The sequence below is a fragment of the Tupaia chinensis genome, unplaced genomic scaffold (assembly GCF_000334495.1).
Source record: "Tupaia chinensis unplaced genomic scaffold, TupChi_1.0 Scaffold149131_1, whole genome shotgun sequence".
NCBI classification, from domain to species: domain Eukaryota; kingdom Metazoa; phylum Chordata; class Mammalia; order Scandentia; family Tupaiidae; genus Tupaia; species Tupaia belangeri.
Genome location: NW_006208977.1, coordinates 313931 through 321703, shown reverse-complemented (window position 1 = coordinate 321703; position 7773 = coordinate 313931).

Sequence of the window (7773 nt, the reverse complement as noted above, 5' to 3'; positions counted from 1 at the left end):
CACCTGAATGAGTTTCTGGTAACCAGTAGCTGGGCAGGAGACCAGGTCCCCTCTTGAATCAGCTGGTCTCCTCCAAAGCACCATGGAAAAACAACAAGGAAAAGAGAAATTTAAAGTAAATGAAGCAAGTGTAGGTAAATGGTTCCGTCTTGGCTGGGAAGTCACAGTCACAAGGCCTTTTGTGGCCAGTGTGAGGTCCTTGAAGTTCTAACCTAAACAGAAGGAAGGGCCTTTAAGATGGTGAACTTTAGGGCCAGCATGTGGTGCAGCAGTTGAGGTGCTAAGACTCCCCCAGGGCCCACCACGGTTCAAATCCGGACCTGGCAGCTGGCTTTCTCACTTTCCCTTTTACTTTCTCTCTCTGTCTCCCTCTGATCAAATTTAAAATAATAATAATAATAATTAATAATAATAACAAATAAACAATTCTTTTTTAAGAAAAAGAGATGGTGAGTTTTAGCAGGCTCTGGAAGGAATGGATTTAAGTCTGTTGGAAGCAGATGGCAGGACATAGTGAGATTCTATTAAAAAAAAAAAACAAAATGGGCAGGTGCAGACAGTGTCAGGGCAGTAAAACACAACTCTCCACAAAGCTGCCCCACGCGGGAGAGCTCCCTGAGTACACTGTGCAGGTACCTGCCCATGGCTCAGGGCTGGCTGAAGCTAGGAGTGGATCTCAGCGTCAAGACTCTTTTGAGGGACCAGCAGCTGGCATATAATGATGTCGTTGGACTCCCACATAGTCAACCATGGTTCAAGTCCCAGACCCAGTGGCTTAAAACATGCTGGGCACGTGTGTACGTGTGCCCAAAATTCCAAGAAGAAAAGGGATTGCAGCATGACCATCCCCCTGGGGGGCGATTTCTCACTTTCTGTCTCATGGCCATCCCCCTGGGGGGCGATTTCTCCCTTTCTGTCTCTCTGTCTCTCTGACGAGCACACGCACACTATAGCAAATATCTCTCTCTTAAAAAGCAAACAAAAACTCTTTTTGAGGGTTGCTTGTCTCAGTCTTTTTGTCTCTCTTGCTCATGGAAAAAATAACTATCAATCAATAAATAAAAGAGCGCAGCCTCCCGAGAGCTGACTGCAGTCTGACTGTGCGTACATTTCACCTGTACATAGTCCTGCCTGCATTAAATCAGACCCGACTGAGCTCCTGAAACACCTCCAGGCCTCAGCACGTCCCAGGCCAGCCCAGGAACCAGGGCCCAGCATGAACAAAGAGAAGCTTCCAGTACAGGGCTTTTCATTCATGCACGCACCTTCCACAGGAACGAAACTGTGTACCGTGTGAGTGTTCACACTCTCCCCACCTCCCTCCTCCTGTTAAAGACTCCTCTGTCTGTGCCAGTTTGCTCCTGGGCTTGGGCGGTGCAGAGACAACAGCCAAGAAGGGAGAGAGGCGGAATCAGCACGGTAGTCACCGGGCTCTTGTTTCTGGACAAGGCCAAAACATACTTGGATGGGAGTATAAAAATGAGGTGCTGGGACCAGCAGATAGCGTCATGGCTATGTTGCTGGACTCCCATGTAGTTGATCGCGGTTCGAGTCCTGGACTCGGTGGCTTAAACTCACGCCGAGCACGTGTGCATGCATGCCCAAGATTCCGAGAGGAGAATGGAGGAGAAGGGATTGTGGTGTGACCATCCCCCCTGGGCGGTGATTTCTCACTTTCTGTCTCTCTCTGTCTTTCTGGTGAGCGCACGCACCCTGTAGCTAAAAACAAAATAATAACAAAAAAACTCTCAAAAAAAATGAGGTGCTGCCCGAAGAGGAGAGCTGCACTGGCTGAGAATCTGGATGAGGTTTATGTTGAGGTGCTGAGGCTGAGAGAGACAAAGCAGCTTTGGACACCAGCTATCTCTGGTATACTGAGGATACTGAGAATCATTTCTATAAGGAAGAGATTCTCAAGGTGATTTGTTTGTGCCTTAAGAATGTGTTTTATTGGGCCAGCAGGTGGTAGTTAAAGATGCTGGACTCCCACATGGCCAGACATGGTTCAAGACCTGGACCTGGTGGCTCCCTTTCTCACCCTTTCTCTCTCCCTCTCTCTAGTCAAATTGGAAACTATTAAGAAGAATAAATAAAGTTTAAATAATTCTTTTAAAAGAATGTGTTCTATGCGCCAGTCCATAGTGTAGAGATTGAGGCAGCTAGATCCCGCATGGCCAACTGCATGGTTCTAGTCCCAGATCTGACGGATTGGAAAATACACTGGGCATGTGCGCTGTGTGCTGAAAATCCCGAGAGAATAAAAGCAAAGGGATTATAGTGTGGTGATGGCCCCCGGGGAGTGCTTTCTCACTTTCTCTCTCTCTCCTCTCCTGTGAGCTCATGTGCCCTATAGTAAAACTTCTTTTTTTTTTTTGAGAGAGAGAGATGTGTTGCTATAGGGCGCATTCTCCTCTCAGAGAGACAGAAAGCGAGAAATCACCCCCCAGGAATGGTCACACTGCAATCCCTTCTCCTCCATTCTCCTCCATTCTCCTCTCAGGATTTTGAGCAGACACACACATGCACCTGACATGAGTTTAAGCTACTGGGTCCTGGACTCAAACTGCAGTAGACTGCTACATGAGAGTCCAGCAATGTAACCACTACACCATCTGCTGATCCCAAAAAACTTCTTTTTAATTATTTACTTAATTTTATTTATTCATTCATTTATTTTAATTTGACCAGACACACACAGAGAAAAAGAGCAAGAAAGCAAGTCACCAGGTCCAGGACTCTATCCATGGTTGGCCATGTGGGAGTATCCAGCACCTTAACCACCACGCCACCTGCTGGTCTCCCAAAGAACTTTTTAAAAACAAAAAGAGATTGTGTTTTATGAGCCAGCCTGTGGAGTGGTGGTTAAGGTGACTGGATCTCACATGGCTGATTGTTCAGTTCAAGTCCCGGACCCAGCGGCTTTGATGCACGGATACCCAAAATCCCAAAAAGAGGAAGAAATGGAGGAAAAGGGATTGTGGCATGACCATACCCCATGGAAGTGCTTTCTCACTTTCTCTCTCTCTGTCTCTCCCTGGCAAGAGCATGTGCTCTTTGACAGTTTTTTTTAATGTGTTTTGGGGGCTGGACAGTGGTGCAGTAGTAACGCAGTGCTCTGCAAGGCTGATCCATAGGGAAGGCTCCAGGTTCACATCCAAAAGTTTCCCTGAACACACTGCACATGCACATGCCCGTGACCCGGGGCTGGCTGAGGCTGGGGGTGGAGAGCAGCGTTGAAACCCTGTGGGGGCTTCGGTCTCCATCTCTCTGTATCTCTCTCTTTCATGGAAGAAATAAATAACTCTTTTAAAAATGTGTTTCCCTTCTCTCCTGCCTCACCTTTAGTGGCCTCCCAAGAGACTAAACATTGGAAGTTACTTTAAATTGCTTTTCTTAGGGAAGAGGGAGGTGACCAAGGCTGCTGTTTCTTTGAATTGACATTACGCATTGGCTGAGCCACATGGACCAGTTACACACAGATTCCACATTCAATGCACATATGTTCTCAGCAGGAGGTAGTGGTATTGCAGACAGGTGTGGAACTGTAGTCGTAGACCTTTTTTGCCTTTAGTACTTAACCAATTAACCAAGCCAAAAAAAAAATGAAAATAAATCTAACCTGCATTGGCATCTTTGTCCGGACTATGTATCTTTCCAAGTGCGTGGAAGCCTCAGGTCCAAGGTGCATGGCTGTTGAGCCTCTGGGTAGGGGTAGGAGTTCGTTAGTGAGGCTGTGAGGCTGTAGGCTGTGACTCAGTTCTCCTGCCAAGCCCAGGGAGTGATGCCTAATGGTTACTCCCTAGGTCCCAATCCCAGCACTGCTGCTCCTTCCCTATACAACGCGGGCAAGTCATTTATCCTCTTTGTGCCTCCATTTTTTTTTTGACCTGTGAAGTGGAGATAAATATAATATATGCCAGGGTCAGGATGTGGTGCAGCAATAATGCAACTGGACGTACGTGGGAAAGGTCCTGGGTTCACATCCCAGGTCCTTCCGAGCACACCAGGCATGCACACATGTACTCATGATGTTGACTAAGCCAGGGTGTTTTTTTTTAAAATAATTGTTTATTTATATATATTCATTCATTTATTTTAATTTGACCAGAGAGAGATCCAGAGAAAGAGAATGTGAGAAAGCAAGCCACCAGGTCTAGGACTCGAACCGTGGTCGGCCATGTGGGAGTGTCCAGCATCTTAACCACCAGTCCACCTGCTGGTCCCCAGCCAGGGTGGATTTTGATGAGAAGACCCTGTTGGATATACCTGCCTCTGTCTGTGCATGTGTGTGTGTGTGTGTGTGTGTGTGTGTGTGTGTGTGTGTCTTGCAGAAATAAATAAACTTTTGAAAAACTGTAACAATCTCTTAGAGTCAGTGGAAGAATTAAATGAATTCATAGGTAAAGCTGGTAGCACAGTGACTGCCGTCTTGTAACACTTATGAAACGTCAGTGACTGGCGAGGCAAGGAGTCATCTCTGGAAACAGACAAGCTCAGGGCTTTAGTGAGCAATTTGGGACTGACCGTTCAGTCAGATCAATCCAGAGGCCAACCTGCACTTGTCCAACAGACTAGCCGTGTCCCACATGCCAACCCACACTCGCCCCGTGGTCTCGCTGTGTCCCTAGAAGGAGCCCTCGGTGAGGTCAAGGCATCTCTGACTTGGTGGGGACAGACTCCAGGTCCTGACCCTGGAGCAGGTTGATCTCCACCCTCCCGTAGCAGTTGTTCCCCTTGCCCACACAAGAGATGGGGAAGAAACAATGTTGGCAAATGGCCCTGGGTTTTGTCCCGTTCCCAAAGTTCTCTAGAAGGAAAAGAGAGATGTCACAGGCCACAGGCATCCTCTTGGACCCCAAATAACTGCCCTGGCTACAGTGGGCAGTGTCCACTCAGGTCCTGCAGTTGCCCAGGTGTTCTGACCTGGACAGGAGTTTCCCTCCTTTTCCTAGGGGATTGAGGCTACCTACTTTTGGCTGCATGCCCAGAATTCCAACAGGATGGAGAAATGGAGGAGAAGAGATTGCAGCATGACCCTATACCGTTAGGGGAGTGCTTTCTCTTTTCTCTCTTTCTCTCTGGTGAGTTCACACATCCTCTGCCAAAAGAAAAAAGAAAAAGAACAGGATTCTATTTCAACATATGCCATGATAGAGACACCTCTTCTTCTCCATTCTCCTCTCCAGATTTGGGCCACGCATGCACAAGTGCTTGGCCTGAGTTTCAGGTCCTGGATCTGAGACTTGAACCACAGTCAGTCATGTGGGAGTCCAACATCTTAACCATCACACCACCTGCTGAGAAGTGACCTGTGTTGCTACAATCCTTAACAACTGGGAGTCATTCTCTGCTGGACCTACTGACCAGATAAACGTAATACATAGATGCACACACGCACACACACATGCGCACACAAGGAAACTTCAAAAAGTTTATGGAAAATAGAATGAAAGTACAGATTTATTTGAGTGTTAAAGAATCTTGAAATCCTGCATAATTTTTGAGGACCCTGTGTGTGTGTGTGTGTGTACACTTTAAATAGCCAATAGAAGAGCATTGATATATTTTTATTAATGCTGTATAGTTCCAAGTAGGAAGCACTAGGTTAAGTTCCCTGTTTACCAATTCCTAAAGTGGCCGCTATGTTTCAAGCAAACCCGTCCTTCCACAATGACCAAACCTACTGAGTCAAGGAAAAGTACCAGTTAGGGCTACACCAAATCCAAAGGGAGAGGAACTACCACACAACCCCCAAGGGAATCGCCCCTGCTTGGGCAGGCTGAAGCGAAGGGAGCAAACGAGCTACGTGGGATCTTAGGCAAGTGCCTTCTCTCTCGGTTTTAATATCTTCTTCAACAAAGATAGGACGCGCCGTTGCTTTAGCGCAGAAGCCTTTGCAGCCCTGACTGCCACAAGCACAGTAACTTTCTGTTCTTTCACATGTACTTCGGGGCTCCTTTTCTTTGTACTATGCCAAGAACTTGCCCCATCATCAGATTTGAGTGGGGAGGTGTTGGATGCTCAGAAAGCCTGTGAACAGTCCCTAGGAAACCAAGGCAGACTTCAGAATATACGGGCAGACACAAATGGCAAAGCGCTTAGACAATGTTACATTGTGAAGTTTAAAAGCATGCATTTTTAAGAGCCTGGACTTACTGAGTCAGCGTTCTGGAACATTCTCAAGAGACTAAAAATATCCCAAGAGCGGACTGAATTTTAAACTATGCTTTAAAAAACTTTCTATGGGAAAACAATTGAGTGTTTCTTCTTCAAAACTCTTCTCCATTTTCTTGATTTAGATTTCACTACAGGAATTGTTAAGTGTAGGAAAGAGTTCAAACTTCAGATGGGGGATTGAACATCATGTCCAAAGGGCTGTCCTGTCCTAGATTCTACAGCAAGAGAGAAAGATTTATAACTTTAAATCTCTAAAATGATTTATGTTTTCAAAGCAAAGGCGTAAAGTGCTTTCTGTTTGACAGTTTAAGGAGTCTCTTTCAAATCATCAACCAGCAAGACAAAGAGTTCTTTTCAACCAGGCTCTCAGTATCTGCCGGTGCTTAGTTCTTGGTATCCTCTGGCTTCCTCAACAAGACGTGTGCAACAGACTTGTAAAGGGTCTGAAATGTCCGAGTGAAAATGCGCACCGGAGTATCACCACCACCCCCACCGCCCCTGGCAACCTCTTCCCTAATCACAGTGAAATATATTTAGAGACACAGATGAGATAAAAGTTCATGATAGTGAAGACAGACCACTGCCTGAATCTATGCATATGGCAGACTTTGGATGCAGAAACCACCTTCCATGATGTTCTCAAATGTGCTCTGAATCCCGAGGCTGACAGGAAAGCCAGAGGCCCAGGGTCTGTCACTCACCAGAATATCACAGCCTAGAAAATAGTCCCTGCACACAACCAAGAGAACTTTCCTTCACCATTCACGGGGTAGAGCTAATTACCTTGAGATAATTACTTAGGAGCAGAGGTTATGTCTAAGGTTCAATATGGCCATCATTCTGACAGCGTCTATGTCCTTTAAAGCTAACAGATAGGCCCTGCAGTGGTATCACAAGTTGGGGGGCGCACCACTGTGCAGTGTCTGGGGTCACATGGGAGACTCGGGTTCAGTTCCCAACTCAATCTGGCTAGGCCGGAGGAAGAGAGACCAGGAATTGGACTCCAAGTCTCACCGACAGTGAAGGGAGTCCAGCAGCCCCACCTCATCAAAGCAGAAAACTATCTACATCTGTAGCGACCTCCAGGAGAAATGCAAAATAAAATCTATCCCCAACTAGACAGACTGGCTACTCCGAGGTCTCTTCTTAGAAGGTCACTATTCCCACCATGAAGGCTGGCCCACCTTTCTGCTCTCATTGAACTGTCTCCCAGAGGTCATCTGCCACGCCATCACACTAGAGGTTAAGTCTTCAGCATATGAATGCAGGGGTGGAGGAGGCACAATGTAGTCCACTGTATAGCCTTTCTGCACCCATTTATTAAGTACTTTCTATGTCCCAGACATAGATTGGGTGCCAGGAATACAGAAATAACTAAGACAAAGGGCCAGACCTTAAGGAGCTTCTGGTCAGCAGTCTCATGGGTAGACAGATGATGCAATCCCGATCAAGCACTATAATAACATAGGCAGCAGGGAGAGCCGTGAGAGCAAAGACAGAGTCTGGCAGCATCAGATAATGCTTCCTGGAGGAGGTGGCATCTTTTTTTTTTTTTTTTTTTTGGGGGGGTTTTTTTTATAGGGGGGGGGGGGCTCC